The sequence below is a fragment of the Zootoca vivipara genome, chromosome 2, assembly GCF_963506605.1.
Source record: "Zootoca vivipara chromosome 2, rZooViv1.1, whole genome shotgun sequence".
NCBI lineage: Eukaryota > Metazoa > Chordata > Lepidosauria > Squamata > Lacertidae > Zootoca > Zootoca vivipara.
Genome location: NC_083277.1, coordinates 85,217,512 through 85,241,544, shown reverse-complemented (window position 1 = coordinate 85,241,544; position 24,033 = coordinate 85,217,512). Strand labels below are relative to the sequence as shown.

At 46.0% G+C, this 24,033-nt stretch overlaps 1 protein-coding gene across 1 annotated transcript in view; it reads right to left on the bottom strand.

Moving 5' to 3' along the window:
* Positions 1-9,384, bottom strand: part of NDEL1 (nudE neurodevelopment protein 1 like 1) — a 50,806-nt gene extending 41,422 nt beyond the window's left edge. The window contains exon 1 of the mRNA XM_060271787.1: positions 9,363-9,384. The gene's annotated coding sequence lies outside the window, so the exon portion shown is untranslated. The remainder of the gene's footprint in view (positions 1-9,362) is intronic.
* Between the last annotated feature and the right edge of the window lie 14,649 nt (positions 9,385-24,033).

Genomic DNA, 24,033 nt, shown 5'->3' with positions numbered 1-24,033 from the left:
GATGCTCTGCTTCTGCCATAGCCATTTGCATCACTGTGCTTCCGGCCTGTGGTTTCTAATGAAGATGAGGACGGCTGCAACCTTCTCAATGCCTCTGGCTTAATGCCTGCTAGATATGTGGTGTCTATGAGGAAGGAAGCTACTGCACACCTCTCTAAAGCCTTGCCATAAAGGAAGTGCCCATGGAATGCCCTCTCTGTTATGCCCTCTCTGTTATGGTTCCTGTGCCACAATATGGCAGGAGTGCTGCTGGCTATAAAGACCAATGAGAATAGGCCAACCAGTTCCGAGGCGCTGCTTTCTTACCACCCCCTTCCCCATAAAGGCCCATGTAATGGATTCAAAGCCATTGATATATTCAAGCAATGGAAGGAAACTCGCTTTTCAAATGCAAATCGCCCCGCAGGAATGATCGTGGGATTTTGCCAGGGAGATGACCCTCCCTGTTGCTGGGTAAAAAATTTTTTCAACAGAAGTGAGCAATTGCTCTTTGTGGATCCGGCAGGCAATCCACAATGACAAGAACTGCCTGCAGCAGCCTTAGGTAGTAAAACAATGGGCATTGCTTCAATTGTGCAAAGGTAGTAGGATCAGACCATTGATCCATCTTGGCTTTCAGACACGAGTCTTTCCCCCAGCCCTATTCTGGAAATGTCAGAACCTGAGCATGAGAGAAAACATGATGGGAGGGGATCACAGATGGAGTCTCCCCTTACCTTTCTTTCAAGGTGGTCAAGGGATGTTTGCAAGCGTATCTCCTTTCATTCCACAAATAATATTTCTAGTGGTCTGCACTTTGCAGCTTCCCTTTCCTGAAAAGCTCATGTTGTCCTCAGCAGGGCTTTCTGAGTGCCTACCACAGTTCTTATTTACTGAAGCTAAGTTGTTTTACTTTTAAAGGAACCAGTTTGTTTTTCCCAAGGAATGCCTTTTTTCTTGAGCTAGTTCCTTTTTAAAAATGAACTTTCCAAGCTCTGTGAAAGACTCCAGACATAAAAGACACTTTCTGATGGTCACTATTTTGGGGTGAGACTCAATCATATACCAGTAAATTCAGGCCTAGCAATTATAGTAGATTGGGAAGTTTTACATGAGAGCCTCGCTTTCCCAAAATATCAGACTGTTGTGATAAGTAAAGTGATGGGGAGATGCTCTGGGTAGTGTGAGATAGCTCCTGCTTTGACACAAGGTCATCTCGCCTTCCCACAAACAAATCAACGAACAGGTAATCTGGAAGCACCCTTATTTGCTAAGAAGAAAGAAAGATAAGAAGCTGACCTGAGAAACTGCTATAGGTAAAGGACCCCTGGACGGTTAAGTCCTGTCAAAGGTGACTATGGGGTTGTGGCCCTCACCTCGCTTTTCAGGCTGAGGGAGCTGGTGTTTGTCAACAGACAGCTTTTCCGGGTCATGTGGCCAGCATGACTAAACCACTTCTGGCTCAACGGAGCACTGTGATGGAAGCCAGAGCGCACGGAAACACAGTTTACCTCCCCGCCACAGCGGTACCTATTTATCTACTTGCACTGGTGTGCTTTTGAACTGCTAGGTTGGCAGAAGCTGGGACAGAACAACGGGAGCTCACCCTAGAAGCTCACCCTAGCTTCCCCTAGAAGCTGCTATGAAACAGCAGCAACCCCTACCCCGCTATTTAACATGGCAGAAAGAAGGCGAGGAAACCAGTGCACTGTTGCTGGACTTAAAGGGACCCAAGAGAAGGCAGGCAGGGCCTCCAAGGAGCGCCTCTTGCTCAGACAAACTCCTCCACGGCCAGCAAGAATAATAATCCGATTTGCTCCTGCGCCTTAAAGAGCTGGAGCTGCTTGGAGAGTTCCCATCAGGGTTCAATTGGATACCGAGTTAAGCAGGAATTACCTCTCCTGGGTATATAATCAGGGATAAAACCATCTAAATCTTGAGGGAAGAAATTAGGTTTATTGGACATACTGGAGAAAATTACATTGCATGCACAGATGCAGAAAGGCACAGAGAGACGGGGAGTTTGGGGTGGGGGGACAGAAAAGAGAAGGCGGGAGGATGGATAGTACTTAATCCCAAATGCCAGTTCTTCCTGTCTCCTTATTAACACCATCAGCATCTTTGCCGAGGTGCTGCTGAGCTGACACTCTAGATTATGAAAGAAAATTAACCCCTAATCTCCTTTTGCTTGTTGGTGGAAACTGCGTGCTGGTTCCCACTCCTGGGGAGAGAACGCAAGGCTCTGGTGACCGTCCTGTTGTTTTGTAAATTAGAGAGAGGAGGAGGAAGAAGCAGGGCTTCCTTATTGTCTTCACTGCTGGGTAGAGAATCTTGCATTTACGGTGCCTTATTCCCCCATTTAATGACAGGAAAGGGGAAAAAATGAACGAGAAGCCCAAGGAACAGTGCTAATGCTGGGTTATTTCCCCTTCCTGCTCATCTCCCATTACCTCACAATGCAGAAAATAGCTTCCCTCTCCTCCACTGTCACCTCCCTTGCCTAAATAAGAAGATGCCACTGAGATCATTCAAGCTGACCCAGTGTAGGCTATCAGGCCTCAAGGGCTCCCCCACCCCAGATGCCCCCCCCCCAAATTGTTCCTTTGTCATAGGCCCTTATAAAAAGTACTCACAAGGGAAATGTGTGTGTGTGTGCAATATTTGATTTGTGTCTACATAGAATCATAGAATCATAGAATCATAGAGTTGGAAGAGACCACAAGGGCCATCCAGTCCAACCCCCTGCCAAGCAGGAAACACCATCAAAGCATTCCTGACAGATGGCTGTCAAGCCTCTGCTTAAAGACCTCCAAAGAAGGAGACTCCACCACACTCCTTGGCAGCAAATTCCACTGCCGAACAGCTCTTACTGTCAGGAAGTTCTTCCTAATGTTTAGGTGGAATTTTCTTTCTTGTAGTTTGAATCCGTTGCTCCGTGTCCGCTTCTCTGGAGCAGCAGAAAACAACCGTTCTCCCTCCTCTATATGACATCCTTTTATATATTTGAACATGGTTATCATATCACCCCTTAACCTTCTCTTCTCCAGGCTAAACATACCCAGCTCCCTAAGCCGTTCCTCATAAGGCATCGTTTCCAGGCCTTTGACCATTTTGGTTGCCCTCTTCTGGACACGTTCCAGCTTATCAGTATCCTTCTTGAACTGTGGTGCCCAGAACTGGACACAATACTCCAGGTGAGGTCTGACCAGAGCAGAATACAGTGGTAATATTACTTCCCTTGATCTAGATGCTATACTCCTATTGATGCAGCCCAGAATTGCATTGGCTTTTTTAGCTGCTGCATCACACTGCTGACTCATGTCAAGTTTGTGGTCAACCAAAACTCCTAGATCCTTTTCACATGTACTGCTCTCAAGCCAGGTGTCTCCCATCCTGTATTTGTGCCTTTCATTTTTTTTGCCCAAGTGTAGTACTTTACATTTCTCCTTGTTAAAATTCATCTTGTTTGCTTTGGCCCAGTTGTCTAATCTGTTAAGGTCATTCTGAAGTGTGATCCTGTCCTCTGGGGTGTTAGCCACCCCTCCCAATTTGGTGTCATCTGCAAACTTGCTCAGGATTCCCTCAAGCCCATCATCCAAGTCATTGATAAAGATGTTGAACAAGACTGGGCCCAAGACAGAACCCTGTGGCACCCCACTAGTCACTACTCTCCAGGATGAGGAGGAGCCATTGATGAGCACCCTTTGGGTTCGGTCAGTAAGCCAGCTATAAATCCACTGAATGGTAGCATTGTCTAGCCCACATTTTACCAGCTTCTTTACAAGAATACCATGGGGCACTTTGTCAAAGGCCTTGCTGAAATCAAGATAGGCTACATCCACAGCGTTCCCTTCATCTACCAGGCTTGTAATTCTGTCAAAAAATGAGATCAGATTAGTCTGACATGACTTATTTTTCAGGAACCCATGCTGACTTTTAGTGATCACAGAGTTTCTTTCTAGGTGCTCACAGACTGTTTGCTTAATGATCTGCTCTAGAATCTTTCCTGGTATTGATGTCAGGCTGACTGGGCGGTAATTGTTTGGGTCCTCTCTTTTCCCCTTTTTGAAAATAGGGACAACATTTGCCCTCCTCCAGTCTGCTGGAACTTCGCCTGTTCTCCAGGAATTTTCAAAGATTATTGCCAGTGGTTCTGAAATCACCTCTGCCAGTTCTTTTAATACTCTTGGATGTAGTTCATCTGGCCCTGGAGACTTGAATACATCTAAACTAGCCAAGTATTCTTGTACTACCTCCTTACTTATTCTGGGCTGTGTTTCCCCTGCTGAATCATCTGCTCCATATTCTTCAGGTCGGGCGTTTTTTTCTTTCTTGCAGAAGACTGAGGCAAAGAAGGCATTGAGGAGTTCTGCCCTTTCTCTGTCCCCTGTTTGCATTTCACCATCTTCTCCTCTGAGTGACCCCACTGTTTCCTTGTTTTTCCTTTTGCTACGGACATACCCATAAAAGCCCTTTTTGTTGCTTTTAACCTCTCTGGCGAGCCTGAGTTCATTCTGTGCTTTAGCTTTTCTGACTTTGTCTCTACACGTGCTGGCTATATGTTTGAATTCCTCTCTGGAGATTTCCCCCCTTTTCCATTTTTTGTACATATCCCTTTTAAATCTTAACTCAGTCAAAAGTTCTTTAGATAGCCAGCCTGGCTTCTTTAGGCACCTTCCATGTTTCCGTCTCATTGGTATTGCCTGAAGTTGTGCTTTTAATATCTCCCTTTTAACAAACTCCCAACCATCATGAACTCCCTTCCCTTTTAGTATTACTGTCCATGGGATTTCACCCAGCGTTTCCCTAAGTTTTCTGAAGTCGGCTTTCTTAAAGTCTAGAATTTGGACCTTAGTATGCTTGGTTGCTCCTTTCCGCTGGATAATAAACTCCAGAAGAGCATGGTCACTCCCACCTAATGATCCTGCCACTTCTACCCCACTAACCAAGTCATCACTATTGGTTAGGACCAGATCTAAAATGGCTGATCCTCTTGTTGCTTCTCCCACTTTCTGGACAATGAAGTTGTCTGCAAGGCCAGTGAGGAATCTGTTCGACCTTATGCTCTTGGCTGAGTTTGACATCCAACAAATATCAGGATAGTTGAAATCCCCCATTACTACTATCTCACTTCCTTTGGAATGCTTGGCCATCTGTTCCAGGAAGGCATCATCTGTGTCCTCAGTTTGGCTTGGGGATCTATAGTAAACTCCCACAATGAGATCACTGTTGTTTTTCTCTCCCTTAATTTTGACCCAGATACTCTCAATTTGGCTTTGAAGTTTTAAATCCTGGATCTCTTCACAGGTATACATATCCCTAACATATAAAGCTACTCCTCCTCCTTTCCTGTTTGGTCTATTTCTCTTAAATAGATTGTATCCCTCTATTACTACATTCCAGTCATGAGACTCATCCCACCAGGTTTCAGTGATGCCTATTATGTCATATTTAGTTTGCTGTACCAAGAGCTCAAGTTCATCTTGTTTATTTCCCATGCTCTGTGCATTAGTATACAGACATTGAAGACCGTTGATCATTCCCCCATGTCTCTTATTTAAGGATATTTTCGTCCCACCACTAGGTCTGCATGCTGCTTGCTCCATTTGGTCCTTGACATTCGGATGATCATCTTCAGCATTAGATGGACTCCTACCTTCAGGACCACTGTCTCCCTCCCCCACATAAGTCAGTTTAAAGCCCTCCTGATGAGGTTTTTGAGTTTCGTGGCAAAAACATTCCTCCCAACTTTTGTGAGGTGCAGTCCATCACTTGCCAGAAGTCCATCTTCAAGAAACTGCAGACCGTGATCTAGGAATCCAAACCGTTCCTGTTTGCACCATTTGCGAAGCCAGTTGTTCACTTCCCCTATTTTCCCCTCTCTCCCTGGGCCATGTCGTTCAACTGGGAGGACAGAAGAGATGACAATTTGTGCATCTAATTGCTTCAACTTCCTGCCCAGAGCCTCATAATCATTTTTGATCTTCTGTAAGCTATGGCTTGCAGTGTCATTGGTTCCCACATGCACCAAAAGGAAGGGGTATTTGTCGGTGGGTTTTATGATTCCTTGCAGCCGTTCTGTTACATCTTTGATCTTGGCCCCAGGTAGACAGCACACCTCTCGAGACATCTTGTCAGGCCCACAGATTACTGCTTCTGTACCCCTCAGTAGGGAATCCCCAATCACCACTACTCGCCTCTTCATAGGCTTGGTTGGGATTTTTCCATGTGCTGTCCCTTCCAAGGTTACCTGCATATTCCCAGAGGACTGACTTGGTTGCTCGTCTTCATATTCCTCATCAACTGTGATGAGGGAGAGATCCTCAGGTGGAGTCTGTTTCTCGTCTTCCATGAGCACTTCAAAACGGTTGTGTAATTCTAAGCACTCAGAGCGATCCCTGGGCCTTCTACATATTATGCCTTGCCTGCCTTACTTTTCCACCATGTACGTACCTCCAGCAACTCTTCCTCCCTTACAACCTAGGGAAAATAAAACCCTCAAGAACCACCAGTGCTGCTGGATGAGGCCAAAAGAAGATGTAGTTCAGCATCCCACAGTGGCCAGTTAGATGCCCTAATGAGAAGCTCACAGGGAAGACCTGGGGGGGACCATCTTCCTGTTACTCCCCAGCAACTGGTATTCAGAGGCCTGCTATCTCTGATTTGGAAGGAAACATAGAAGTCACCATGACCAGTAACCACTGATAGCTGCATAACCTTCATGAATTTAACTTCGTCTTACAGGTGTCTAGGTTGGTCGCCATATCTAGTGGTAGCAAATTCCATAGTTCAGCTGTACACTGTGTGAAGACATATGTCCTCTTGCCTGGCTTGAATCTTCTACTATTCATCTTAATTGGATGACCCTGGATTCTAGTATTATTGGGGGACGGGGCCTCTCTTCACTTTCTCCACACTTCTGTCATCATGTGTCCCCCCCAATCTTCTGACCTCTTTTTCCTAATGTAACTAGCCCCAAACAGTGCCGCTGTTGCTCCAGTCCCCTTCATCATTTTGCTTGCCCCTTTCGGCCCCTTTCCCAGCTCCAAAATATTCATGTTGAGCTGCCTACTGGTGGCTTCCTTCAGCTAAGATGCAGTACTAGTCAGATACTGAAAGCATGAATGAAGTCAGGTTCTGGAGGAGGGCAGCTAGTCTTCCTTCTGGGACACCAAAGGTTGATTGGTTTTGTTTCGTTTTGGCTGACTTGCAACTTTTCCCTATTGTCTTCCTTCGGAGACAGTGTGGCATCAGCAGTCCCTTTCATGGTTTTTTTTTTTAATGTTATGCAATACATACTTAGTCATACGCACTGAGCCAGGTTAAAGGAATCTGCTAGATCACATTCTTGACCTCCCATTCTTAACCATACAGTGGTACCTCGGTTTACAAACACAATTGGTTCCAGAAGTCTGTACTTAACCTGAAGCATACTTAACCTGAAGTGAACTTTCCCATTGAAGGTAATGGAAAGTGGATTAATCCGTCCAGACGGGTCCGCAGAATACTCAACCTGAAGCGTACTTAACCCGAAGTATGAGTGTAATTGGTTCCGGATGTCCGTACTTAACCTGAAGTGTACTTAACCTGAAGCGAACTTTCCCATTGAAAGTAATGGAAAGTGGATTAATCTGTTCCAGACGGGTCCGCGGAGTACTCAACCTGAAGCGTACTTAACCCGAAGTATCAGTGTAATTGGTTCCGGATGTCCGTACTTAACCTGAAGCGAACTTTCCCATTGAAAGTAATGGAAAATGGATTAATCCGTTCCAGACAGGTCCACAGAGTACTTAAACTGAAAATACTCAAACCGAGGCGTACTTAAACCGAGGTATGACTGTATTCCTTAGTTGGCCACAGAAAGATGCATTCAGACTCACACACACACAAACACACACACACACACACACACACACACACACACATCCATGCTCTCTCAATGATCTGCAAGCTCCTTTGGAGTGTAGAGAGCATTCGGTTTCTCCTGACACCCTGAAGAGCCATATATTTTAATTTACAGCAATTGGAAAAATAGCCACTGCCTGCTGATTAGGATGGAAAGGGCAGTTGTCATCATGAACTGCACCAATTTTTTAAGAGCTTCCAAGTAGTGAGACAGATGGCTACATCCTTTTTATTGGGATGCTCCATATAATTAGACCATTCCGGAGACCCCAGTTTGACCTGTACTGACACGGTAGCCCTTACTTTCATCATCTCGTGCTGCTGACCTGGATGAGTTTAGTACTCATCTGTAGACCCCCTTTGCTTAGATTAGGGGGAAAGTTCTTGAGGATGGGAGGGGGCAGTGTTAAGTGGAAACACTCCTTCTCTTTCAAAATGAGTCTGGTTTTCATCCCAAATGGTAGCCTGACCTGTACCCCACCATCTCCATCCCCACAAGCTCCACCAGATGGCTGGAGTTGGATTTCTATCCAGACAGTCTAAGCAAAGATAGGTCATTCGGGCGCTAGCTTAGTGCTTCCTTGTCACAGGTCTCAGACAGGCAGGGAAGGATAAAAAGCATCAGCTGGTGGAAGGTTTACTGAGGCTGACTAGTAAAGCAGACAGTTGGTTTGTGACTTTTACATCGAGCCCTCTTCTCTGGTCTGCACAAGCTGTGTAACGCTGGGAGCAGAGCATGAAACAGAATCAAATCCCCCCTTCCCCCTACAGTGTACAAATCCAGTGTTAAAGTACAGCAGTTCAAAAAAGAAAAGGCTAAATTTGTCATGCTTTCCCCCTGACTGACCCCCGTCCTCTCCTGCCACCTGGAATCCAGGATCCATCCACATTACAAACCTAAATCCACTTAAAAGCTGAGGGTTGCAGTTTTCTAGTTCTGAGAACGCTCAGTTTGAGATCCTTTGTCCCCTCCTTCACAGAACTCTCATTCCCAGAATTCCTTCACAGGAGAAAGGTCGTAGCTCAGTGACAGAGCATCTGCTTTGAATTCAATCCCACAATACCTTCTTTCTTGTTTTGTTGCACTCTGATATCGGCTGTAGGGCCCCTCTTGGCCTGGAGAAAGCACCTGCTCCTTTAATAGTTCCAAGGTACACTAATTGCCATTACTTAATAAAGGCTCATTGGTCAAATAGCTGCATTTTCTGAGCATACAGAGAGTAGCACTGGAATACATCTGGACTAAGGTCTTATACAGAAATCATTTTCCCAAGCCAAGCCTTCACTAATTGTCCTTCCGACAACACACAGACAGACACAGTGCAAAGCCTTTCTCTCAACTCCCTTTGCAGATGTCTCACCCCCAGAGCCCATCCTTCCTGGAACATCAATGTTGGTAGCTGCACCAGAAATTTCACGTTCTGCCTGATCCTGCAGACTTTCTGCATACATTTTTAAACCAGTGGATGTCTTCTTACCTCCTCCTGGATCTCAGCCTTCCTCTGGTGGCAAGCAAAAGAAGATCTCTCTCCTTAGAGGCACAGGGACAAGTGAATTGTCTGTTACCTTCTTTTGGCAAACAAATTGCTCAACCCTCCAAAAATGATGGAGGAGGGTTGAGCAATTGAAAGGATTGCGAAACACACCTTCATCACCAGATCTCCTCCTGTGGTTGATTATGCAGTTGTCCTACCGTAAGCCTTTGGGAAGTAGATAATCGAGCTGTTAACTGCAGGCTTGGCCTGCTTACAATGAGGACAGCTTGGAGCTACTGGCATCTTTAAGATATTAATTCCACCTTTGTAGTTCTCACTGTGAGGGGCCCTGGGGACACATAATGCAAGGAGTGGCATGTATGAGCTTCTCAAGAACCTGCCCATGCCATAGTTGCACTGGGCATTGCAAGGATGCAGTCTAAGTGTTGGCATGCCCCTGGCCCTGCAGCTGTGTGTTTTTTCTAAGCAAAGAATAAAGGTCCTAAGAGATGAACACCAGGCAAGGGTTGTTGATGCCTGCAGAAACAGATCTCTGCACCACCTGGCTTTTCTGACCTGCTCCAGCATGGAGAGAGCCTGGGGTTCCCTTTTCTTGGCAGCTGGCATCAGCTGGGATTTGTGGGCAAAGGAAAATAGATGCCTCGAGAGATAGGGCCATAGTTCCCAAATGATGCATCCCTTTTGTTTTAAGATGTCTTGGCGTCACACCTCAGTTTAGCAGAGCTGATTCTTGAAGCTGGTTCCCATGAAGGAGCTTCCCACTTTGGAAATGGTTGCCCACCACATTAAACTATTTTAGAACATTGCATAGCAGATGCCACCACTTTGTTCAGCTTAGTTCTAGGATGATCTATGAGGTCTCAGTTTCTTCAGAAAGAAATGCCATTCTGACTCTCTTTTAGTAGCACCTCTCTCTCTCTCTCTGAGCATGAAACCAATTGGAACAACTTTTTGATTCATGGCTATGGACTTACTTTCCCAAACTTTTATAATAACCTCCAGTAAGAACATAAGACTAGAAGAAGAACCCTCTGGCGTCAGGCCAGCATCCTGTTTCCACCATGGCCAACCAGATGCCTCTGAAAAGCCCATATGAATGTAATAACACTATTCCCATGCAAATTCCCCAGCAACTGGAGCCTGATGTTGAAGTAGTATACAGCCCTTATGAATAGCAGCCACTGATAAGCCTTCTCCTCCATGGATTGGTCTTTCAATGTCATTCAAGGTGGGCTGTGGCAGCAAATTCCATAGTTCAGCTATGCACTGTGTGAAGAAATACTTCCCTTTGTCATTTCCCAGTCTCTTACCAATTGGCTTCACTGATTCTAGGCTGTGTATACACCATACATTTAAACACACACACCTCAAAGAATACTGGGAACTGTAGTTCACACACACACACACACACACACACACACACACAGAGAGAGAGAGAGAGAGAGAGAGAGAGAGAGAGAGCTACAATTCCCAGCACCCTTTAAAAAACTACAGTTCCCAGGATTCTTTGAAGGAGTGTGTGTTTGACTGTGCTTTCTATGTATGGGGTGCACACAGACTCGGAGAGGAAGAAAAACTCTCTCTCCAGTTTCTCCACACAATACACATGCATATCTTTCTTTACTTCTATAATCTCCACCACACACTTTTGCTAAAAAGGCCCCCCAACACTGTAAACGCTGTTCCTTGTGGGGGCATTGCTGCAGCCCCTGGTTATTTCCCTTGCCCTTTCCTGCTATTCAGAAGAAAGTACGGTATTTAATGAAAACGAGTTTTAGGATTTGCACAAGTAGCCTAAACTAGCACAAAGGCTTCAGATGTCCTGCATTGCCCCAATCTGAGAATATGCACTGGTTAGACTAGAAACAACACATTGTCCTTTCCAACTCAGAGCCCTGTTTGACACCCAGAAGCATAAATCTAAGCATAAATCTTGCTTAAGGCATGAGAATAATCTGGCGAGGGAGTCTCAAACAGAGAGGGATAAGCACAGCCTCTTGAACCCCAAAGCAATGCATGCTGAAACTTAAACAAAGAAATGTTTATTTAAGAAGAAAGAAGCATTATAGTCATTGGACTCCTAGAGAGAAAAGGCAGCATAGAACTTGCATGCCTTTATTGTGCTAAACTGACTCCTGCACACTGCTGGGTTGCCCGGTCTAGTGGGAGGGGCATGACCTGTGCCCCCCCCCCCAGCTGTGCTCCGTGATGGAATCCATATGAAAAAATTAGAATGCAACACCAATGCACATTTGGCAGGAAGATCCACAACCCTGCCTGTGTTAAAGTCATCCAAGCAGGAAAAGTGACGAGCCCTGCTGGATCGGGGAAGTGTCCCAACTAGTCCAGCATTCGGTTCTCAAAGGTAGACGGACGCTTGTGGGGAAACCTGCAAGCAGGACCTGAGCAAAGGATCACTCTCCCCTCCTAGAGTTTCTAGCAACTGGCGTTCAAGAACATGACTGCCTCTATAGGAGTGACAATATGAGATGCCAGGGGAGGGACTTGATGACAAGGGGGAAAGATAACAGCACAGGGCCAAGAGCAGAGCTCTAGAAGTGGGAGACCTGGGGCCATAGCTGCCAACTTCCGCATTGAAAAATACGGGATCAGCAGACTCACCGAGCAGTGCGTCACTGGAAGTCGTTTCTGCGCATGTCTGGACATGCGCAGAAGTGGCTTCTGGTGCCGGCTCTGCCCATGTGCACATTCTGCTTCTGCGGGGGGTTAATTGCAAAGTGCAAAAGACACAAGAATAAATTTGGTGGGCGTGTGATGCCTCTATTTCTCAGACCTTTTTTCTCCGCCCTGGCTACAAAAAGAGCTTCCCCACTCTTGCTGAACCAAGCGAACTTCGCCGCCCGCGGCTTTCCGATTTGGCCCCCAAACCGGGCGGCGAAGGCGGCAGGCGAAGCTTTGGTCTTCTGCCCGGCTCCAGGCGTGAAGAGGCCGCATGCGCTACAAGCCAAGCGCCCCTGGTACCCTGCAGCCGAGGGCGGCGCCGCCGCTCTCGGGACACCTCACTCACCATGGCTTGCTGGCTGGCTGGCTGCGCTCCGGGCCGGCTCCAGCTGTCTCGCTCACTGGCAGGCTGGGCTCAAGGCGCTCCGGCCTGAGCGTGGTGGTGGGGAGGCCGGCAGGGCTGGGCGCTCGCGCAATCACGCCGCCGCCGCCGAGTCCAGTCCAGACACTCTGTGCTGGGCCAGCCACAACACAGAGCGATCTCTCTCTCTCTCTCTCTCTCTCCCCCCCCCTCGTTATCTCAGGCTCGGCTCTTCTTTCAGCGTCCCGCCCTCAAAGGGTTAAGTGGTCGCTGCCTGCCGCTCTTTGAGGCAGGAGTCGCTGCGCGCTGCTGTTGCCGCTGCTCTTGCAGCCACCCGCTTGTGAATCTCGCCAGGCAGGCTCACTATGACAGCTGCCCCACTTCTCCCCCCCCCACATGCCACCAGACCTCCCTTCCCTCGCAGCACAGCCTACACTCCTCCCCCTGAGCCCCACTCCTTAGGCAAGGCACGTCCATTCCCTTCTCCTCCCAAGGGAGGGGGGGGCTTGTCGGTGCCTGCCACTTAGCAGCCGAGCGCCGGGGTGGGAACACGGCAATCAGGTAAATTTATGGGTTTTTAAACAATCCGGGGGTGTGGCGGGAAACAGATTTAAATCCAGGGGTTTCCCACCAAAAACGGGAGACTTTGCAGCTATGCCTGGGGCAACAGTGGGGAAGAGGAAACCAGGAGCCTTGCATGTGTGATTCAAAGGGTAGAAATAAAACAAGTGAAAGGAAGAAGCACTGAAGAAGCCATGGAGAAAACTGCTGGAGACAATGAATAAATAACACAAGGCTGGAGGGGGTGGGGTAGGAGCAGCCAGCAGGGAGGGGAGCCGCCACAGGCCAGGCCACCTGGCAGCCCTGTCCCTGTTGTGTATACCAGGACATTGCAGGGCAGGGTGGTTTGGGCACACCAGCCAAGCCAAGCCAGCACTTTTGGCATTGCCTACACACACACACACACACCCTACCCTGCCTTGGTATGCAACCAGGTCCATGGTGGCATTCTTCCGTGCTGGCTGCTCCCAAGGAGTAGAATCAAACCAGAGAATTAAAAACCTTTAAGGGGCTGAGCAGGACCCGAACCCATTTTTTTAAAACAGTTCAACTTTCTACTCATAGCAGCACTCATCTATGCCACTAGCCTCAAACAACCCATTGATAGCATTTTATACAGTGGGCTTGCCGATTGGAAGGTTGGCGGTTCGAATACACGTGACAGGGTGAGCCCCTCTTGCTTTGTCCCATCTCCTACCAACTTAGCAGTTTGAAAGCATGCCAGTACAAGCCATAGTGTCCTGTTGTGCCAGAAGCAGTTTAGTCATGCTGGCCCCATGACCCGGAAAGCTGTCCATGGACAAACACCAGTTCAGTCTGAAAAGTGAGATGAGCGCTGCACCCCATAGTCTCTTTTGACTGGACTTAACCGTCTGGGGGTCCTTTATTTTTACTTTTTACACTACCTACAAAAGAGTAAAGTTTGATTAAGAGGGGCCTTGCAGTTGCAATGCCTTATCTATCTGCTGTCGTCCTGATTGCTAAATTAATGGAATCTCCGATAGATTCTCTTCCCCACCATATAACAGGCAACGCGGCTCTGAGGCATCTCCTGCCTCCATGGCCTCTGTTGCCATAGAGCAAACAAAAGCAAGAGGAGCAGCCTCATTGGGACCTCTAGTGTCCAGATAACAAATAGCAAATATTTAATCCCCCCCTGCCCCCCCCCCCGGCTATCTACAAACCTCAGTAACCTGTAGTGGTAAGATCCAGTTCATCTGACCAAGGAATGAGCCAGCTGTCTCAATTGATATTAACTTCATGAAACATACACTCACACACCCCTCACCCCCTGCACACTTATGCCTGCGATTTCTAAAATTTCACCACTAGGAAGAATCTAAAATAACATCATCTTAATTGCCATTTTGCATTTAATCATTTGCGGAAAGAATACTCTGAAATGCACAACAGCCAAATTGCCTTCATCTCACAGCTAAAAAAAAGGGGGACACTTTGATGCGGAGGATGTGTTGGGGTACATTTCTGAGCTGAAACCTCCTCTTCTGTGATTCAGAAGAGGCCTCAGCTCAGAGTAGGGTCACAAGTGGTTTACATGTCCTGATAGGACCCCTAACCCAGCTCCAGACCTTCCACTATCATTCCCAGGACACCAGTCTGTTTTTGAGCTGAATCCCAAGTGTTGGTTTTGACTTAAAGTCCATCACGGCTTAGGACCAGCCTATGTGTAGAGCTGCCTGTCTTGACATTTGTCTACCTGTACATTAAGGTCTTAAATGGAGGTGCTCCTGCAGGGGCCCCTTCCACCTGAGGTGAGGCAGGTGCCTACCAAGATAGAGGGCCTTCTCAGTGGTGGCATCCTAGTTGTGGTATGCTCTTCCAGTGAGATTTTTATTGCCCTTTGGTGCCAGGAAAAAACCTCCCCCCCCCAAGATGTTAAGATACCGTTTTAATCCCGCTGACTCTTCTGTGTTGCTTTTATGATTTTGTGACTTGTGAGAGTGTAGTAGCTACTGTTTAATTCTTTTTGTCAACTGCCCTTGGGAATATGATGGAAGGTCAGAATAAATTATTTAAATTAATCAGTTCAAGCAGGCCCTGCTTAACTCATCAGACATCTTCCTGACAGCGTTGCTCCCAGTGCCCAGTGCCATAAACTGGATGGTCCAAAAGTGGCATGCCACAGTGCCACCTTGTGGGCAGATGTCTCCTAGACTAGGCATGGAAGTGATAGCTGAGCAAAGGTCTGCAGCGTTGGATAGAACAGGCTTCTTCTTTCTCTTTTTGCATTAATAAAATATGAAGACTTAAAGGATTTGCATAAATCCCCAGTTCAGTAATTTATCAGCCTCAACTTGCAATGAAACCTGGTCCAATCCACATTCAGTTTGCTTGCAATTTGTAGATTCAGTTTGGTTTTATTTGTGAGATAACAGGATTTGTGAGATTTTCACTGGTGGCCTTATGTTAGGATCACATTTATTTATTTTTTACATTTTGGAGCTATTTTAAAGGGAAATTGGCAAAAACGAAACTCCCGACATGGGTTGCCATGCGTCCGGATTTTCCTGGCCTTTTTTTGGGGGGGGGGATTTCCGCCCAGACGCTGCTTCCCTAATCAGCAACCTTTTGCTATGACCTGAATAGAAGCCTAATCCACAGAAATTTAGCATATTTACTTCACCCAATGTACTTCTGATGATGGAGGGTTGCATAGCAGAGCTTACAAAACTGATCTCTGTGCTTGAGCAGGCTAATATAGGAGGATGCAGTTCTTAAGATACCCTCATCCTATGCTGCTGAGGGCTTTAAAGATGATGATGATGATGATGATGATGATGATGATGATGATGATGATGATGATGATATCAAGCCCAACACTTTGAATTGGTACAAAACATGGAACAGAAACAAATGAAAGTGACATAATACTGGCTCTAGATAACTACTTACCAGCCACATTTTGTACTAATTGTTGTTTCTGAACTGTGTTTGAAAGCAGCCCCATGTAGAGTGCACTAAAGTAATCAAATTTGGATGTAACTAGGGCTTGGGCCGGGGGGCGCTGTGGTCTAAATCACAGATCCTAGGGCTTGCCGCTCAGAAGGTCAGCGGTTCGAATCCTTGTGACGGGGTGAGCTCCCGTTGCTCGGTCCTAGCTCCTGCCAACCTAGCAGTTCAAAAGCATGTCAAAGTGCAAGTAGATAAATAGATAGCGCTCCGGCGGGAAGGTGAAGGGCGTTTCCATGTGTTGCTCTGGTTCGCCAGAAAGCGGCTTAGTCATGCTGGCCACATGATCTGGAAGTTGTCTGTGGACAAATGCCGGCTCCCTCGGCCAGTAAAGCGAGATGAGTGCCGCAACCCCAGAATCGTTCTCAACTGGACCTAACGGTCAGGGGTCCCTTTACCTTTACCTTTAGGGCATGGGCCCTCTGTGCTTATGGCCTTGCCTAGCATATCACCAATTAAACCTATGACAGTGTGAGTTTTAAATTCATTGGGTTTTCTGTTGTTGTTTTGTGGGAAAGTCCTCCTGCAATTGGCAAAAGAGAGGGCAAACAGCGCTTCACTGTGGTAGAAGAGTGGCAGTGACACAGTCAACAAGTCCCAGCTGCAGCAAGCATGAACTACAGTGTGTGTCGGAGCATCACAGAGGGTGACTCGAACTCTGAAGAGACAATGCTGTTGGTGAAGAACAGTGCATTCTGGAAAAAAGGAAGGATAACTCCGAGCTAACCAGCTTTGCTCTGGAGTCAAGAATCATAGGGAGTGTGTGACTCAGGTCAGACTGGCCCAATCTGCTTTCAGGAGAAAGAGGAGGCACCAGAGGCCTTGTGCAAATCACTCACAGTCATGAGACCCAGGGGAAGGCTGTGATGTTCTTAAATGCAGTCCAGCCTCTAATCAGCTTAGATATCACTACTTGCTCCGAGATGTTGTCTCCTTGAGAGGGTGGTATCCACAAAGAAATGTTGCTGCCTTGACAAAGTGACGCAGCATGCGTTATGCAATTTTGAGTTGCATAATCAACCTAGGTGGACCTTGTCTTCTGTATCTCAATTAGCCAGCACAACTGTGATTTGAAATCCAAATGAGAGGGATGGTACCCAAGTGGGAAGAATGGTGCAGGACAAACAAAGATTTCGTAAGGTGTAGAAAGTCACCTGGAAGCAGCTGCCGCAGCAGGTGTTTCAGGGAACTGACACCTATACTTCTCTGGCCCTGTGGGGAAGATTGAAGCCTGAAGCTCAGTGGTTTAACCCACAGCGCCACCCACGTGTGGGGTATAAATTACTACTACTACTCCTACTAATGTATTCTACTCCAGTAGAACTGAGGCAGCCCAAAATATGCAAGCTATGTGGCTGCTCGCTGGCTCTTCACAATAGGCATATGAGGCAAGCAGATCACCCTTGCATTCCTAACTGGAACAAAGGTTACCAATTTCAAAGTGTCGCAAGAGTCCAAGGATGAGCCAACCCACAAGTGCCCTCTGAATCATCCCATACATTTCCCCAAAGTTATCTGGGACTAGCCACTGTCTGAGACAGGATTCTTGGCTAAATGGGCTGTTGCTCTAATTTTGTAGGCACTTGAATGATCTTGGTTGACAGGAGAGGCAGTTCCTGCTGGTTAGGAACATTCCAGGGTATGGTCTGAAGGTACATGCAAGAGAGCCTGGGAACCACATGTGCCTTTCATTCTGTTATGGAAGAAAGGCAGGATATAAATGAAATAAAATTTGCTAGAAAATAGTGTATTATTACATGTGCATGCATTACAGCCGGGTAGGTGGCTCTTCACTCCTCTCAGGATCCATTCCTTCCTCCAGCCTCACCTGTCAGGAATCTCTGAAATTTACCCTATACACTCTGTTTGCTAGTGGTGGGTCTCAGTCTGAATGATGGCTTTTGAATTATTATGTGCAAGCAGAATAATGGGGTCACGGAGAGTCAGACACGACTAAATGACTAAACAACAACAACAGATGAAATGTAACTGCACAATAAGGTCGGGGAGCCTTTTTCAGCCCAAGGCATGTAATTTTAGCATTTCATTTTAACTCAAAGTTTTGAGGGTTCCTTTTGAATGATGATGATGAAATTTGATGCAGCTCAATTTTATGTTTGCCTTAGATTTTGCTTAGAGATCTTTCTTGTTCTAGTCAATATATACGCGCGTGCGCACACACACGTGCGCACGCGCGCGCGCACACACACACACACACACACACACACACACACACGAATTGTCCTTCTGCCACCTGAGAAGGATCCCAACGGTCTCATAATAATGCAACTAAACGCTGGGCTACTTTGAGTCCCACAGAACCTTGTGTCAGTATCTAAACCTGTTTGACTGACTCAGATGTATTTCTCAAATTTCCAAATAAGTTGACTAGAGAAGAGGTAGAGTGTATGTATTTATACTCCTGGAGAATGGGGACACTACCCACTCTAGCCTGCAGCAAGGAGGTGCCCACTTGATGTGCCAAAACGTCTCTGTTCCCATTGTTGCTAGAAGTAGCAGGAGCTGACGGGCCTGTTTAGCCGGAGACTATAAATATGATGGTGAACTCATAGTTTCATTTTGGCCTAGTTCTCACTGAGGGTGTAAATCCTGAATCAGGACTGTACCACTTTGGACTGCAAGTGAGGTGCACATGATTAAATGTTCCTCAGCCAACAAACAGACAAAAACAAACAAACCATGCACGTGGAAAATTGGCACGCTGGAGAGAATCACCCTAGTCCAGGCTGCTCCCCAACATGCTAGTTTTCTATGAAGCAGATTACATGGTATATAGAAGCACGGGAAACTGCCTTATAATGAATCAGGCCACTGGTCCACCTATCTCAGCATGGTCTTACCCCAGTGCTTTTTCTTTCTGGGGAGACGCAGGGGGACGCATACCCCTAAACAGTTTGTGAATCTAAGTTTGGCCTCATTGAGGGGCAGTATTTCAATATGAGTAGGAAAATGAGAGTACCCCTAAACACTTTTAAAGGGAAAAAAGCACTGGTCTACCCAGGGTTCCAGGCAAGGATCTTCTTCCAGCCCTACTTGAAGGTGTCGGGGAATGAACTGTGGACCTTCTGACTGTAGAGCAGATGTTCTACCACTGAGTTATGGCCCTTCTCCTTCCATGACTGGATACCCTGGTATTGTGTAGGTATTGTATATCCAGCCACCAGTTTTCCCCAGTGGAGCAAAGAGCAGCTTGGGAGGCGCAGATTAGAAAGGGGAAATGACCCAAGGGAAGCATTAAAGTCCCCTCCCACATGTCAGGATGCTGTCAGCGGCTCCAAGCTAGTTGCCCAGGAAATTATAATGACAAGGAAAAGCTTCTTACAGTCCTTTTTTATTTCAGTCTTTACAGAGAGAGGCTATAGAACCCAACCTCTTGGATAATGGCGTTGTCCTGAGTGAATCTCCACCCCCCCCATCTCTCCCATTTCCTCATTCGTCATCCTCATCCTCTCCTCTATGGGTGCTGCTAAGTGCCCTCTGTCTTTGAGCTCTTTGCTCTCCTACTTTTAAGGCTCTCCGGGTTCTGGGAGATGGAGGGTCTGGAATGCTTTCTAATGACAACGTGTTAGCCAGGTGTTGCTCTGGCTCTCCCATGATTTCCCAACTTTTCCCCTGATCTCCGTCTGAGCTGCAGCCTCCCTCCCTCAAGCCCCTGTTGTAAATCTATTCTGTCTTCCTCCTTCCTGGAAGGGTCAGGGTGCCCAGTCCCTGACCCTGCTGCTTCTGTCAAAACTGGAGCACCTTCATGGGTGCTTCCAACAAAAAGATGAGAAGATCCAATTGCCAATTCCATGTGGGTCATGTAGTTTGACCCAAGGAGGAGGGTCAAAGGCAGCCCTGTTTAGGGAAGTTTTTAATCTGTGATATTTTAATGTATTTTAATCTTTGTGGGAAGCCACTCAGAGTGGTGGGGGAAACCCAGCCAGATGAGCGGGGTATAAATAATAATAATAATAATAATAATAATAATAATAATAATAATAATAATGGTGGAATATTCCATGCTTCAAACTGTAATTCTGGATAGTCCAGAGACACAGGCTCACAGCCTCTGAGAGAAGGAATAACCCACAGAGAACGAACTTTATCCAAATAATCAGGCAGGCATGCTTGAGTACCACATTTGTAAAAAGGGAAGAAATTGGCTCAAAATGATGTGTCTTCTTTGTGTCCTTCAAATACACATTATTTGGGACTTAGATGGACTGTGGTGGGTTCCATTTCTCATTGGATGACCAATGACCTAACTGTGGAGGGTGCAGGAAAATTGGCATTAGGCTTCAATTAGCTGCAAATCCTGACATGCTGCTTTCCTTCTCTGTGCTTTAAGTTTCCAGGAAACTAAACAGGGTCAAGGATGACGAAGTTATCTCTTCATTCCAGTACCTTCTGGGAGGCTGGAATGCTAAGAGTATTAAGGCACAGCCCTTGCTGGACTGTACCACTTCCGATTGCAGGTCAAAGATTGCTTGTTGAAATGTCCCTCAGAATAAAAGCTCTCTGTACATAGACAATTAGTAGATCAGAGGTGAATGAGTTTATGCTAGCCTTCTTCTGGGCCTGATAGTTTTCAACATGTAGCTTTTTGTGTTGGGACACATTTAAGGTTTTTTTTTAAAAAATTAAAATTTCTACGCCACTTTCCTCCAATGAGCTCAAGATGGTGGACATGGCTCACCCGCTTTCCATTTTATCTTCACAACAGCCTTATGAGGTAGGTCAGGCTGAGAGATGGTGACTAGCCCAAGGTCACACAGTGAGCTTCATGACTGAGGAGGGATTTGAACCCTGTTCTCCCAGGTCCTATCCCAGCATGTCCCACCTCCCATCTGAAGTGGGGCAGTCTAGCAACAGCTGCACCTTCAGATCTGCTGGTCTGGAAGCTTCCCCCCCCCAAAGCAGCTCCCTTTATTGTAGGGCTTTTTGCAGTGGGGGGGGGGGTGATAATGATAATTTTACTATTTATACTATTTATATTAAAACTTCCCTATTGCCTTGAGATGGCTTGGGGGTTGCATAACTCCATACCCTCTAACATTTCTCCAGTGGAAATAGGGACATATTAAAGAAAAGAGGGACATTCTGGGAGCAAATCAGAAACCGGGATGGCTTCTCTAAATCAGGGACATCCCTGGAAAATTGGGACACTCGGAGGGTCTGGGATCATCCAGTGCAGACAGGAAGTTTATAATAGTGCCACATTGAATTCCACCCAGGAGTTCGGTTCACCAGAGACAAGCAACAGAAAAGTGGATAAACTACCTTTGAAAATTAGGGACAAGTGGAGCATATGAAGTCACCATAATCCAGGAGTTTCTTTGGTTGAAGCGCAGGATTAAAAACTGAATTGCTCTGAATCAGGGGTTGTCAACCTGGTCCCTACCACCCACTAGTGGGCGTTTCAGGATTCTAGGTGGGCGGTAGGGGGTTCCACGGCACAAGCTGAATCCTCCTTCCATTGAGCACAGGTGGGCGGTAAGGAAATTTTACCATCAAGAAAGATGCATTAGTGGGTGGTAGGTATAAAAAAGGTTGACTACCCCTGCTCTAAATAATAAAATAATTTTCTCTTTCTGAGTCATCTCTTCAGAAGTCCTGATACTGTTGCAATCCTATCAGGAAGAGCTCAGCTATTCTTCGTATCAAAATGTACGCCTTAACCTACATCTCTCAGAGGCAGAACAGACCAGGTATAGCTGGCATTCTGTGCTGTGAACCAGTTTGGTTCTTTGTCAACTAGGTTATTATTATTATTCAATTATTAGCCTACCATTGGCATAGTTTGTGGCCTACGAAAAACCTCCCCTCTGAAATATAGGAATACTTTATTGAGTTACCTTCCTGCGTTCTTGTAAGAATGGATTGCAAGATGGCAAACTATGCAAAGCAATTGGAACACACCAGAACCCGCTCTATAAATGTTTTTTTTTAAGATTTAACTTTATTCAGATTTTTTTTTAAGAATACAAAAACAAATATAATGACGTAAATTCAAACTTAAGCCACCCAACATAAAACAATACATAAATTAAACCAATGGAGAATGCACATTGGTTTGCCAGCCTAGTTGCAGTTACTTGCAATTTAATTTAACCTTGATCACTATGTGAATTTAGAGCTTTTTAAAAAGTCAAATTGTATCTTCTCCGTTTGCCTGGGATAACAGTGTTGGAACTATCCTTATTCTTAGAAAATATTATCAACCTAAACTTTTTTTTGGGGGGGGGGTTGATATGCAGAGCAGATCCTCACCAAATGCCAAGGGTGTGGTGGGGTCTACATGGGAGGAGGCAGTGCTTGAGGTAGTCACAGAACTGGCCAATTACAGGGTTAGGGAAGCTTTTAATGTTTAATAGATTATTGTATCTTAATATTCTGTTGGAAGCTGCCTGGAGTGGCTGGGAAAACCCAGCCAGATGTGTGGGGTATAAATAATAAATTATTATTATTATTATTATTATTATTATTACTGCAATTGTTTGCACAATTACTGCCATTTAATGCTTAAGTGACTTCCTTCTGAGAAAACATGCAAGCAAAACCTATCACTGATCTGTGAAACAAACTGGTAACCAAAATGGTGCACTCTTAATACTGGTCTTATTTGTGATTGGTGTTAGTCAGGTAGGTATATTTTAGACCAGACTAGGAAACCTTTTTGCCCTCAAATGCCATGTGGCAGTGGATGGGTAATTGGGGCCCACATACCACAGGTGTGACTGGAGCTATCAGTGGGAGGAGCCACGAATGCGCACATTCAAACCCACACACATGCATTCACACACTGTTGGGAAGGACACACAGGTGGAAGGGAGGATCAACAGCTGTTTGATGGGCTGAAGGAGCACAATTTGCATGTCCAGGATGGTGGAGCAGGGGTTTCCCATACAAATCAGGGAAGGCTATAGATGTAAATTGGACTGGCATAGCCTAAGTTCTGTTGTCTATGCTCTGGTAGGTTAATTACTGCAACATGTTAAGTGTGGGGCTGCCTCTGAAGACAGCTTGGAAACTTCAGCTAGTGCAGGACACAATGGTGCAAACTCACCAGGGCAAGACAGTTTGTGCATATAGTGCCAATCCTGGCTGGACTTCACTGGCTGCCAGTTGGTTTCCGGGCCCAATTCAAAATGCTGTTTTTGATCTATAAAGACCGCCTCTCCGCATATGAACTAACCTGGACCCTGCCGTCATAATCCGAGGCCCTTCTTTGTGTGCCTTCCCCACAAGAAGTCTGGAGGCTGGCAACACAAGAACTGGCCTTTTCTGTGGTGGCTCCCCATTTGTGGAATGCTTTCCCCAGGGAGGCTTGCCTGCTGCCCTTGTTACATATCTTTAGGGGACAGGCAAAAAAAAACCTCTATAACCAAGCCTTTGACCTTAAACTCTCTGTGGCCTTTTAAAAGTTGATGGGATGTTTTTAATATATTTATTTTTTTTCTTGATTTTTTAAAATACTTTTGTTTATGCATTTTCCATTTTTCTTTTTACACATCATGCTTTCTCATCATACAATATTTCTATGCAGACTTCCCTCTTTCCTCTTAATTTTAATGCATCTAGGCAGGTGGAAGAGGGAGGAGGTGTTCTGCCTGTTTGTAAGTCACTTTGGGTTGCCCTGAGCAAGATAACATAAAGCAACCAACAAATTCAATAAACAACAACAACAACAATCCCTGTGGGTGCTCTTGTAATATAATTGCCTTTGAGATTCTTGAGGACAGTTTGGTATTTCTCCTTTTTGTACATCGTAATGGCAGATCCTCCTGACTATCTCTCTCAAGTAAATTACAGGCAAGGTGAAAAGTTTAATAAACCCAAAAGATCTGCATCTTCATTTCAGTATCTCATTCACTAGGAAGTCCACATGATTTCCATGCATCTCACAGCCTGGCATAGAAAGAGGTTCTCAAGGCGTCTTGGAGGTGCTGTGATTCAGACACTGAGTTGTGGTGACTCCTCCCCAAGTCCTAAATCGGGAAAGAGAAACCTTCGATTCACAAACGAGTTCCTCCACATTCACTCCTCGGGGAACCGCCCTCCTGCCTCCTTAAAGAT